At 35.9% G+C, this 13,334-nt stretch overlaps 1 protein-coding gene across 4 annotated transcripts in view; it reads left to right on the top strand.

The window, feature by feature from the left end:
* The first annotated feature begins 1,920 nt into the window (after positions 1-1,920).
* The window catches only part of LOC145675143 (uncharacterized), a 42,014-nt gene continuing 30,600 nt past the window's right edge, over positions 1,921-13,334 (top strand). The window contains exons 1-2 of one of the 4 annotated variants that reach the window (XM_081745517.1): positions 2,846-3,113; positions 5,012-5,166. The gene's annotated coding sequence lies outside the window, so the exon portion shown is untranslated. Of the gene's footprint in view, positions 2,048-2,845; positions 3,114-3,324; positions 3,344-5,011; positions 5,167-13,334 lie in introns of those variants that run through there. The other 3 variants (XM_081745522.1, XM_081745513.1, XM_081745526.1) reach the window with 3 other exon arrangements.

Raw genomic sequence — 13,334 nt, 5'->3', positions numbered from 1 at the left:
ACTCAGAGAGTTTATGAAATTCACTTTATCGCTACAGTTTTGTACAAGTTAGGTATCTGGATAGACGTTTGTAGTACTGTAAAGTATCACTATATAAATTATTATATTAATTAATTGAAATAAGATTAAAATTAAAGCTTGTTATCGAAAGTTTAACTATTAAGTTTACGCATTCTGTCCTTTTTCAAGTAATAAATACTGGTGTTGATTTTAAGGTAGGTAGCTGGTTTTAAGCAAATATTTTCTTTAAAATAATTTTATCTAGAAAATATGCAAAGATTTTAAAGTCATTCGAGACTAATCGAGAGTTTTACGAGCTGTTCTGACCTCTTTCCAAGCAAAATCTGAAATAACGTTGCTAGTGCGAACGAAGACGAAATGAATATGAGAGACAATCCACCATCACCAGATTTCTTTATACAAAGAACTAGTCATTTCTTCAGATTCATAATTTTTTAAAACTCTTAGCATTTATTTTAGGTAGAGGAGTAGTAGAATGTATTGTAAAATATATTCAGTTGTGAATAACAACCCCTATTTTCGTAAAACTCGACATTTTCGGTAACTCGTCACCCTCTGAACCCACATTAAGTCGCATTTGCGAGACTCTAGAGTATAAAACAGCGAATGCATTATGTACTGTACATATTTTTCTTTGACTTCGTTGTTTAAAGAAAAATGTAACGAAGTTCACCAGAAACTCAAAAGAAATAAGAACATTGAATAAGAATAATTGCATGCTTTGATCCTTGTGGATTCTTTATATGTATAACCTACGGAGAGAGAGACCCGCAGGATTTTTCCAAGAGGGTGACCGATTTAATGAGAAAAGACCGATCCCAAGAGAGCAAAGACCGTTTCCAAGGGAGGCAAAAGACCGACATACAGGCACAGTCACATGAGGGCACGGTAGCTCAATGGGAAGGGGCAGATATATGAAAATGATCGAAAAGGACTGATATTAGTATCAAATCCATAGTTTTCGGGGTTGCTGAGATTAACACTGGCACTTCCGATATGTTTAAATCCAAATTGAGCATCGCAACTTGGAGAGGAGGAAGTGGAGATATATAAAAATAATGGAAAATGGCATATTAGGTCGAATCCGTAGTTTCCGGGGTCACTGAGAGGAACAGTGACACTTCCTATGCCGTGTAAATCCAAATTCAGCCCCGCAAATTGGGGGAGGGGAAAAGAATCCCTTGCTTTTCCCACGGCCAACTCTATATGGCAATGTCTCGAGTTGGAAGTCCCGAAGATCTGTATGTTCTGGTTGAACAATGCAAGACAGAAAGCATCGTCTATCAGAGATCTCTTCAGGAATAGTGAAAAGTGACTGACTACCGGAATATTACTCGTACTAATTTTTCTTATTTTAACCCAGCGAAGAGTGTAATTGACGCTAATACATCATATATAATAACAATTATATAATACATATCCTTGCTAACTATATTAAATGGACTATAGTATTTAATATAAGTATATTAGACCCTAAGTACTGCAGTATTTAAGAGCAAGTTTTGATATGTATTTCCAAGAAATGAACACCCTTCGAAAATCCAGGGGACAACTTCTTTCCTGCCTCCATTCACAGGCAACCATGGCTACAGAGCATGCTACAGCAAATAACGAACATAACGGACACAGGAACGGGATCATATTGTGCCCTCTAGTTTTTAATGAGAGGTTGTTGAGCACTCTTTTCATTCCTGCTGCAATTTTGAAAAATATGTTACATGCAAATGTTGCGCTCAATAAAATCTACACTTAACATAAATGAATAATAATCCTATTAGATCTTAAGCGTTTTACCATATTAAATGGAAGATAGAAAATACGAAACAAACAATTCTGAAAGGTTTTATCAACGTACGTATAGTACTTTCATATTCTCTGGCTGTGAGGTTACAGGGTACGCACGGCTGAAGGTCCTGACTGGAAAGAGACCTTGACAACTGCTTCTCCAGTAATTTCCTTACAACTTATCATGTGATTTTTCGTAAAGGGAAATTTGTGAAGTAAGCTAAAGGGAAAATGTCAGCAGGTAAACGGGAAATCTTACCATAGTATTTCATAGTTACTTTGTGATATGGGATAGAGAAAAAAAAATATCTCGTATAAATTATAGATCACTACTTCTAAACTTGTATTGCTATACAGCGTAACACTGGGTCGACCCAAATGCTATAGGGGATTCGAATATTCATTTTAAATGGTTCAACCGTTTTTCACTTTTATTATTTTAGGAATATAAAATGGGGAAATTAAATATAGAAATTGCTCTACCTCTCCTATTTAGAAGCGTAATTTACCAAAATGCTGAGATTTGAGACAATTTATTTTAAACGCGTTTCTTCAGAGACGAGAATACTTATTTATTATGTGTGCCTTAGCTTTAAGGGCTCGTTAGGTGTTCTATATTTGGAGTACATTTTGAATCCTCTATTTTTGAAGTACATTTTAGTGAAAGTGAAATAATAAAAGACCAACTTGCGGTAGATACTCAAGCTCAAAATTCATATCAAATATTTTAATTGCTTCCCGAGATGATGAGACAGATAAAAGCCCCAATTGTAAATTGACTTGCGTGATCACTGAGTTTCCAACAAACGGCATTAAATATTATCTACTATGAGACTAACAGTGACACATTTAATTCAAAGCAAAAGTAAAATTCCGAACCGAGAAGGAAAAATGCGTTTGGTTTTGATCGCGAAGTTGAGTCACGATATTTTATCTGTTCCGGTTTGAGTCAACAGAATGAAAATGTGCGCTTCAGCTTGCGATAGTGGGCATAACGGTTATGTTATAATTGACTTTTGCATGTTTTTCATTGCATTAGGCTTCCTCGCCATATTTGAGAAAGTTGATACAGAATGAGGCCTAAGTCTTTCTCGTTTACATACAGTTTTTGAGGGAATTTATTTTATCGAGAGATATTTTATGCAAGCCAAATCGAGCGACCAACACTGTGTTGCTAGGCTGTTGCTTAGCTGCTGCTATTTGCTCTTGCCCTCCCCGTGTAGCCTTGGTCTCTGCATATGGTGAAGGCTGACAGGAAGATGAGTTAAATTGACAATTGCCAAGAGAAGGAATATAAACATTGTATTGTAAGTTGTGAACCTGATATAGTTTATGATGATATTTAAGGACTTTCTTAATAATTTCAATTGTTGTGAATGTTTTGTGAAGTGTCTGAAGAATGTCAAAATATTTTACCTTGTACTATTTTACAACAATTTTTTGAAGTCTTCTTTCTTTTTAAATTTGAAAATTTTGTGAAACTTATACGATATAGTGCGGCGTGAATTAGTTTAGGTGTAAATTGAAGAAACCGCAGGTGAGACAAGTACATTAATTCACAAAGGCGTAATGGGTTAATATGGGTTAATTTAAAAGGGAAGACAATAGGCCTATAGTTGTTTAGAAATTAATTTCTTTCTTTGATTATATGCTTTTGCAAAGTATTTTTTTTCTGAGTGACATGTCAATACCTTAGTTGTCATAAGCAAAATTGGAAATTATCAACAATAATTCGTGAAAAATTAAATTTGGTGTAGTTTCGCCTCACCACATTTTGGAAGATTTTCAGTAAAATTCAATGCTTTGCATGAGAAAACATGTTCATAAGGAGCAAATTTCTGCAGGTGACAATTAAATAGAAAGTAATACCGCTGTATTTTAGGTTTACAAGTGAAGAATTACTAAAGTAAAATCATTTCAAGTGCTTTACGACGGATAAAGTGAGTGCATATGAAAGATTACTCTATTAGATGCTATTTTCCACCAGTGGTATATTTCTGCACAGTGTACAGAAGCTATATTTTATTTTACGAGTGGAACGTTACTAGCCTGAAACTATGACAGGTGCTATTGAAACTCGTATATTTGCCAGGCTTAAGTTTAGAGTTCCCCCTCCAGTCCAGAGTTGCCCTTGGACTTTGCAACATACAAAAAACAGTGCTTAAAGTATTAAAAATTGTTACATTTCACTTAACTTCAGTACTCCGTGGGCTTCACAAAAATTTAAAAGGTTTTCATTATTTTTGCGCATCCGTTACACCTATTCGCCATATTTTACAATACCATGCTGGTGAAACCTTCCGCGAATGTTTCCGCATCCGGCAAATAGTATTAACTTTCATATACCTTTTCTCGTATTAAACATAACTCTTTCCTGCCGAATTTACATTCCTAAACATCAAATAAAAACTTCAAATTATCATTTCTTACCTCATTTCTCCTGTAAATTTTCCTGATATTTATAAAAAGCGGAGGGGTAACTCTAAACTTAACCCATTTGCCAAATGCCAGTTCTTTTCACTACCCTCGCTACGCACATACACACCATCGCTGACGCGCGTTCTCCCTTTGGACACACTCGCGCAGTATGTCGCGGGCTCACCAACTTCGCCTGCCCAGACTCGATTAGAGCGTGCTTCTCAGTCGTCACCTAGCACAGGTTGGTTTGTGGTTTTGCATCGTGGTTTTTATGCCACATCTGGAATCCGTATTTATACGCAAATTTGTGAGAGAATGCGAATTTTCGATGGTTCCTTCTGGTGATTCCCTTGAATTTTATCTATGCCAAGTGAGATATGGGATTGGGGACAATAGGAAATATAGTAAAAGAATTATAATTTTCCAACAATTCTTTTTAGTGGTGCGCCAAAAGTAAGCCAGTAAGTTAAGTTTGTTTGTTTTGTTTGTTAATTACAGGATATGGTATGCTTTTACAGAATATGTGCATTGGGCGCAATGATGATACCTCAATAAGTACTGCAGGTTAAAATGTGGGTCCATGACAAGCGTTTTTGAAGAAAAGCGTCACATAATGTCTTGAAAGCTTCTATTCTGTTGTTGATTGTACAGTTGTAGGGTTGCCAACTGGTTGGTATTTTACCGGTAGACCAGTATTTTTGTCAGACTCAACAATGTTTCAAAATTTACAATTATTCTTAATCTGCTTTGGGGATTATGAGCGGGTATCGGTGATTTTATTTTTTAGGAGTTACCAACCCTATTTACTAGGTATAGTTGATCAAAGGGATTTCTTTTACGGCGCATCGTAGAGAGCAAAAGCGAGTGAAGGCGAGCGAGTAATACTCTGTTTGGGCCAGCGAAGCTGCAGGGACAAGCGCTGTTGACATTTACGAGGTACGGGTAAGTTAAATGGCGATACAAGAAACATTAGCTTTTTAACGACTTTCCAGTTTTACTAGGTATGTCGCCACAAAGGAAATGAGGAAGAAGAAGCAAGGAAATACCAACGCTAGTGCTTCGAACATGTTTCGGCGGGTGCTGTCCGTTAATTTGTGTACGAATATTGAGTCAGTTCTAGCTAGCAACTTCCCTAGTATTCAAAACACTTTAGCCTTCACTGTCATAGGAAAAGCGCTTGATGCTTTTAGTCTATCTCGTTTTTTTTCTTCTTCTTTTCTTTTTTCGGGAAGACACGATGGGTTAGTAGTAGAGTGCTTACCTCTAGTGTGTGGAATGCCTGGTTCGATCCTCGGCTAAGTAAGTCTCTGATAGACAATCTCGTGTTCCTGGGTTTTCTCGGAGTCTCCCATTTTTCACATTCTTATTCCACCAGTTATTCCATCTTCATTCACTTATCTTAATCATCCGTCTCCCTTATCCTAAAGGGCATAATCATGGAATATTTAATTTAATTTCTTTTTTCCTTTTATGTCACTCAAAAACTATTCACTCTTTTTGGGGGAATATTTTATAAGACGATTCTTTTAGGTTTTTTTTTCAGTATGTGCTTCAATTTTCTCCTGATATTTAAGCTCTAAATTACTTAGAATTAATGTTCCTTCTGTCGTCAGCACTTTTTTTTTTTTTTTTTTTTTTTTTCAAAATTAAATTACCTCAACTTGTAGATACCGAAAACGTTGCAATTGTTTCGCAGTTTAAGCTTTTCGTAAGTTGTCTCGATGAACCAGAAGCTTGGTTGGCTGGTTTAAACCAGCTCGTTTTATATATATATATATATAAAGCTTTAAACCGTATGAACTTCATGCTGACGTTTCTACATATCAAACCATCTACATTAGTTTTACCTCCTCACCTTTTAATCAAGTTGCCCCGTATTCAATTCCCAGTCGAACAACAACTCTTATTTCAAGTGTAAACCAAGTAATGATTCAGATGTAACTTTAAGCGAGTCTTCTTAATAATCTAGGTATTACATAAGGATGTTAAGCCTAAATATACGAAACGAAACCAAATTGTATATTTGTTCTTGCTTGGATGCCTGTTGTTTTATGAAAGAAACCAAGGTTACTTAAATATATTGATAGAAATTGGCAAAATTTATCTACTGCCTACGTAGCTTCGGATATTAACTTAGATTGGACTTTCAGTTTTAATTTAATTGAATGATTAATTGAATTTACATACTAAATTTGTAGTTTAATACCTCAGTTTTAGTGTATACTACGTTCGCTTTCCTGATATACGATTTCAGAAACTCAAAGGCACGGTCCCTTTCCCCACCCCCCAGAAAAAAAAAAAACACACAAAACCGCACCCAAAAACGACAACGAACAACCCTCCCGCTGGCAACACTCATCCGTCAATGCTTGTACAACGTCCCCTATGTCGTTCCAAATTGTCAAGAAAGGGATCTAACATTGACTTTTTTTTTTTTGTTCTTTTTACATCCTTTCCACAACACTTATCTTTTACTTTCCGTAACTCAAACATAATAAACGTATTTGTCGCGAAACTAGAGTAATATAACACAAGCATAAATGTTTCCCCTGAGTTATTACGTTTTAATGCAGTGGTTAAAAAAAAATCAAGAAATAACAAAAAGGAAAATGAGGCAACAACAGAACTGTCACCCTCACAGACTTTTCTTTCTTTCCAGCCATAAATAAGCCTACATACTGAGTTTGATGACATCCTCCATCACCCATGGTGTGTCGGTGTTGGACAGCAACTGTATATAAGGATAGCGAAAGTACTATACTAATTATGATACGTTGACCATAAAATTTTACATGCCAAGCAATAATGGGATTTTTCCGTTATTGCTTTGAATTTAAAGTAATAATGGGATTTTTCCATTATTGCTTTGTATTTAAAGTAATAACAGGATTTTCCCAATGGCTAAGGCGGGAGTTCCCCGATTTGTATATAATTCTGTAGAATGATTTCATTTATGCGACTGTTTGTCTTTTTGTCCTTCTGAAATGATTCTTGAAAATTATATTAACAAGTATGTAAAATCAGTGCAACGTATTTTTATCAGGGGTCCTTCGTGAGCGAGTCGACAGACTCATTGCATTTGTGGCCAATTAGTCTCGGTTTTGAGTCCAAATGGAGAACAATTTCTCACGGATGTAAGCCGAGAAGCGTTTTGGATTCCGCTTTAAGGATATGTGACCCATTCCAGCATAACCCCGTTGTTGCATAATAACACCAAGGTGAAACAAACCTATTTCTGTCCATATGTAATATAAATATATAGAGCAAGTTATTTAAACCCAAAAGATGTTTTTTTTTTTTTTTTTGTTTTTTTCAATTATTTTATTTATTTATTTTTGCCAACCCCTGACCAGTAGTCATTTATGATGAGGGGATCACTTGTAAGGTTGAAATAATGTAGTTTAAACCACATTCAGAACGTTTCATAATCGAATGTTGCATAAGTGAATGAATCTAAGTCATCAGTTGTTTTTTGCTGGAAATTTATATTACTGCATTTAGTATCGTAATGATTTTTTTTATAGTCCATCGAAGTAATATTAGTTAAGTTTTGGCCGTCGTTGTCCTAACTTGGCAGGTTTCGTTTGTCCCAGTACTTGTGTGTGTGTGTGTAAAGGTAATCGATCTGTTAAATGACGAAGGTAGCTAAGTAATTCTCCGATCCAGTATTTACGCTGCGGTAATACCTTGAATAACAATGGCAGTGAAAGAGCCATCTTACTTGAAAATGATAGTCTGAATATAATATAAAGATTTCCTGCCCGATGGCAGAACTTTTTTTTTTTTTTTTTGTCTTTCTGCGATGTGCTTTTTGAGTCAAAAATTTTCTGCAGGAATTCCAAAATAAAAAAAAATCGATAATACAATCATGTTTTTATTACAGTATTACTTGAAGCATGGGAAACAGTTTTCAGCCGTATCCCTAGTTCGAGTTACAACTTGTGACGTCACATTTTTTGAAAGAGTTCCGCTAAATGAAGCAGATTTAAAATATTTATGATACGATACACTGTATATTGTAATGAGAGGAGCTTTAAGGATTTTTTTTCTTTCTTGATGGGAGTTCATTTAATGTATGTAAGCTGATTTGTTGTACCAATATCATCACAAAGTCCATTCTTTTCCGCTGGCCTTTTCTCCATCTCATTTGTAACCACTGAACACAAGCTTTCACATATGGCCTCAGACAATGGTATACTCAAACAAAACATCATTAGCTTTACTACAACAGAGTATTTGCCTCGGAAATCTCCGGAATCAGTTTCGGCAGAACAAACACTTGTGATTGTTAAAAATACGCTTTACGGGAGGTAAAAAACAGTTCAAACTATATTTATGCGAGTCGTCCGTACATTTAAGACATCTACACATAGCATGCGTGTTTTTATACTTTTCTCTTGGCTATTTTTTCCCTCTGGTAATTTTTCTGCACAGGCGCGGCAAATTTTCTGCGAACACATCACAGATCGCGGCATGTTCTGCTATCGGGGTCTCCAGAATATCAGATATATGACCTTTCAAAATAACTTAAAGATATAATCGGCTAAGATTAATTAAAATGTTAATGATATGGTTTTTGCAAAAATCCTAAAAACTGTAGGTTTGCGTCGATGATTCATTCTCATCAAACAAAATCTTAATACAATTTATCTGTACAATTAGTAGTAATGAGTTGGAGGAAGGACAAAATACTCCGTTTAGGAACTACAGATCCGAAAGCGCGCGCTGCAGCAACAGGAAAACGCAAAACCATACTTGACTCAGAAAAAAAAAGGCATCGAAGTGTTGGCGCACCTAGCATATAGTCCTGATCTTACCCCTTTGGGTGACTTTGTGATTTGGTTTATAGAGCACTTCGTGAAATCACGATGCTTCTCCAGCCTGCAGAAGGTGGAAAACCAATGACTGATTTCTTTGCCTCTGAGAACAAGACTTGGTATTGGCGTGGAATGTAACAACTCGCAGTAAAGTGCAAACAGTTCAACACGAGGGCCTATATATTGAATGTTAATGCAATGTACTAGGTTTCATTGTATTGTAACAAATACAGATATTTTATGTACCAGAATATTGCAAGACTTACGACTTATCCGTGTAGTTTGGACGTGTTAGTAATTCTTGGGTGTTAACCATTGGTTTCCAAATTCAATACTTTAATGCTAGCGGAAATACCCTTCTTCGCATGAGAAGAATGAAGATTAATGAATACAAAACCGAGATCATCAATATTACAGTGATTTTGAATTTGACACTTTTAACTTGAGAAACTAATCCTCGTGTATGGTTCTTACCTGAATGAGGAATCTGGTATTTGAATGCTGTAAAAGTTGCCCTCTTTCCCCTCTAGAATTTTCGAAGACTCTCAAGACACATGTTCCCTTTCTTTTAGTTAATAATTTAAATACCGAATTTCACACGTCCAGCTTAAGCGAATCCTCACTCGAATGCTATGGATCATATTGGCGAAAATGTTCATTCAGCACCAGCATTACTCGCTGAAACTAACACTTTCAAATTCCACACTTTAAATAAATTCGGTTCTTCACAATATTCCGATGAAGATATTCTTCCACTTTTTATCTGACTTTTCCGCTTTAATGAGATCGGAAGCTATACACTTCAATATCGTATATCCATTGTAAATGATCAGAATGAAGGTCCATCGTAGCTGTATGGTTAACGTACGCATCTTCGGCCGGTTCGATTCCAGACGGCAGATCATGTGATGCGAATCCCACGTTAAGGTGCAGGTCCACGACTCGTATGGCCTCACTGCCGAAAAGAAAGCTAAACTTAAATTGAATCCAAAAGTCGGAATGGCTGTCAGTTGTACTTAGAGCTGAATATTGAGGCGGTATTAATAACGCTAGAAGTGGTGCCTACTTTTAATGTTCACTGTGATTTATGTGTTGCATTGTTTGTGGCGTAGAAACCCATATCGTCCTCGTAGAGCGAAAAATTAAATACCAAAAGGGACTAATTGAGTTATAGGCAAGGTAGGAAAGTGAGAAATCCCCGAGAAACAAAATCAGAACTATTAGGGTTTGGTTGATCTCCTAGCTACTTCTTGATGTCATAATGTCTTATATCCAGTGTTAAACCACTCCCAGAACCTATTTTGTTCTTTCCCTGGTAATTCTTTTAATGTACTATGTAGTTAGTTGATTTCCATTTACGTCAATGTGTTTCAGTTGAATTCCTCAATACAAGTTTTTTTTTTTTTTCCTGTTGGTTGGTTAGATTAGAGTTTTAGCGTCCTGCTCAGCAGCGAGGCTATATGGAGGCGTGGATCTACAGCTTAACGTGGGATGCGAACTACATGAGCTCCCTTCGGAAATGTTTTTCTGTGATAGATTCTTTTAAATATGGTTAAATTCGTTAAATTACATCTAATAAAAAAGGAATTCCTGTGAAAATATTACATCCACCTGTGTTAAGTTTTTTCTTCAATCTATTAAAGAAAATTTTATGCGATAGACTTTGATAAAAAAAATTATTAATTTAAATAAATAAAGACTCAATTGTTCATACACCAGTTCCTTTTCATCATAAAATAACTTAACAAACAAATAACAGTAAATGAGAAGCGAACATCACACATCAAAGTAAATAACACAAGAACAGTTAACGTAAACATACGTTTTGGGAAGTTCATAATTACCTTCGACCATTTTGTTTTCCAGGCCAAATTTTTATATGTACTTTTGTTTTCCACGACTTCCAGTTAATCTCAGTTTCGTACTGGCTAAATTCTCTGGTCCTAATCTTCCGACAAGCAACGGTATATTCTTTAATCCTTTTCCACTTCTTCCTAAGGCGTTTTCTATGCTCCTTCACTTCCGTATTTTCTTCCTTTCTTCTTGCAATGCTTCTTTCTCTCTCTTCTTATCTGATGTGTGGGGTTCCTGCTTCGATCCCAGGTCGCACTAAATGATATTTTTGGTGAACAGGCGCTGTTTGGTAGGTTTTCTCGGGGTTCTCCCGTGTTCTCTATTCCGTATTTCGTACATCAACATCTTCACTATCTTCTCTTATTCTCAGAGCATAATCATAGGAGTAAAACTTAAAAAAAAAACTTCATCAATTTTGTTCTCTTCGTTCTTCTTCTCAGAACAACCTTCCTTCTCGAGTTTCTCAACTCTTTTGGGTTTCACATTCGTCCAGTCTAATTTAGTTGTTGGTATTTTCTCTTCTTTCTGTATCCATTTGCTTGCTTTCCTCCCTTTTCTTCTGTCTTTTGAGTAGCTCAATTTTCACTTCGGTTACCTCCATATCACAGTCATCATTCTTCTTATCGTTTTCCATGAATGAGTTCTTCGCTGTTTAGCAGACTTTCTGTTATTGATTCTCATCCTTTGACTCTGTCTTTGACTTCTCTTTGACCCAGCATACGCGCATCAGCTTTTGTTTGAAGAGAACTTTCGGTTTGCTCTCTTCTTTATCGAATATATCCGACTGTCTCGCATAGCTTTCTTCCAGTCCCCGCGTAACATAGTCGCTGACAATATTCAGTGCCATAAAGAACAAGTTCTTTGCCAATCCAGTATTGATAATCCTAAAGTCTCTTGTTAAATATGTATTGTTTCACACAGAAGTATGACTTAAAATGTGAATAAATAATCTTCCTGTGAACATCGAGGAAATGGAGAATGTTTGGTGTAATGTAGTGTTGTGAATACAAGGAACATGTTTCTTTTATTGAGCTGCTATTGATGAAGATAACTTTCTTCTACTGAACCTGGAGCTACTCTGTGGCTAAGCGGTTAGCGTACGTGCCTTTGGCGTGGCAAATCCGGGTTTGATTCCAGAGTGGGAGTTCATGTGGTTCAGATTCTACGTTAATCAGTAGGTCCACGTCTCATGTAGCATCGCTGCTGAAAAGGAACGTTAAACTCAAAATCAACTCAACTCTTTTGAACCTGGTAACAACCTGGTAACTCACAATAGCGATAATGAAACTCGACGCGAAATCCACTGGATTTTTTTTCAGTAGAACTTAGATATTGGATAAATGGTAGTTGAGAGTGTTACTTCTTAAAGGGTAGAGCGCAGAGTTCACGTTGCGGCTTGGCTCTGAAAACTGTGGTGTTGGTCTGCTAGCAATAAGGTTACAGAGACCAAATGACTTGAGAATAGAAAGTTATCAGTTCATATACCACGGATGAGATATTACTGAAAACGTGGAAAGTACTGCGTATAGTGTCTCAAATCCAACAACTTGAAGTGTGCAGAAAATTGTTTCAGACAAACACGTTCATGAGCATTAGTAAGTAGGAAGTTGTTAGTTTGTTATAATTTGTTGCATACATAGTATTACATGACGTAGATATTATACAGTGGACACAAACAACATTATTCACATTTGTAGACATAATACTATTCTCTTCCTGCTTGTCTAGTGATTTGACAAGTGGATAGAAAAACAAAAGAGAAATAAACATAAATAAGCAGAAAAATTTTGGTTAATAGTATTAAAATTATAAAATATCAAGTTCCATATCCAAGCACATATTAAATGAAATGACCCTCTGTCTAACAATGATTTCAAGAGAAAAACTAAACTACAAAGACATTTCAAGCTTTGCTAGAACCGTAAATATTGTGGCTCACACTCCAGCTTTCTTAGGTTTCGTCTGTTGCACGTAATTACATAAACATTAATAGGAATTTCAATTGTGGCTTAATTACCTAAATTTTAATACTTGAACGTTTGTTCATGCGCAAGAAAAAGTGAATTTAAACCAAGATGGTCAATAATACATAGTTAACAAAACAGCTTTAGCAAGGATAATGTAAAAATTCAACACACAAATAGCTAAGCACTGGAATGAGGTTATTGAAGTCAAGAATGAAAACAAGAGAAATAAATGAATTATTATTAAAAGCAAAGCAATTGAATCATGATTGGACACAGTTAGCTGAGTGCAACCTGAATAACAATGTGCGATGATCAAAACCGAATCGTTACAGTGTTACGCAAATGTGGTTGTCTACGTCTTTATAGTTTACCACGCCAGGCTTGTGTATATCATGGACGGTCCACAGTAAAATTTAAGATGCGTTAATTGCTGTCGACAATAAAATTTGTTTCGTTGAAGAAATAATAGTAA

Source organism: Thermobia domestica, chromosome 2 (genome assembly GCF_964235325.1).
Source record: "Thermobia domestica chromosome 2, izTheDome1.hap1.1, whole genome shotgun sequence".
Lineage (NCBI taxonomy): Eukaryota > Metazoa > Arthropoda > Insecta > Zygentoma > Lepismatidae > Thermobia > Thermobia domestica.
Note: the sequence above shows the minus strand (reverse complement) of the source record. Positions and strands in the feature narration are given on the sequence as shown.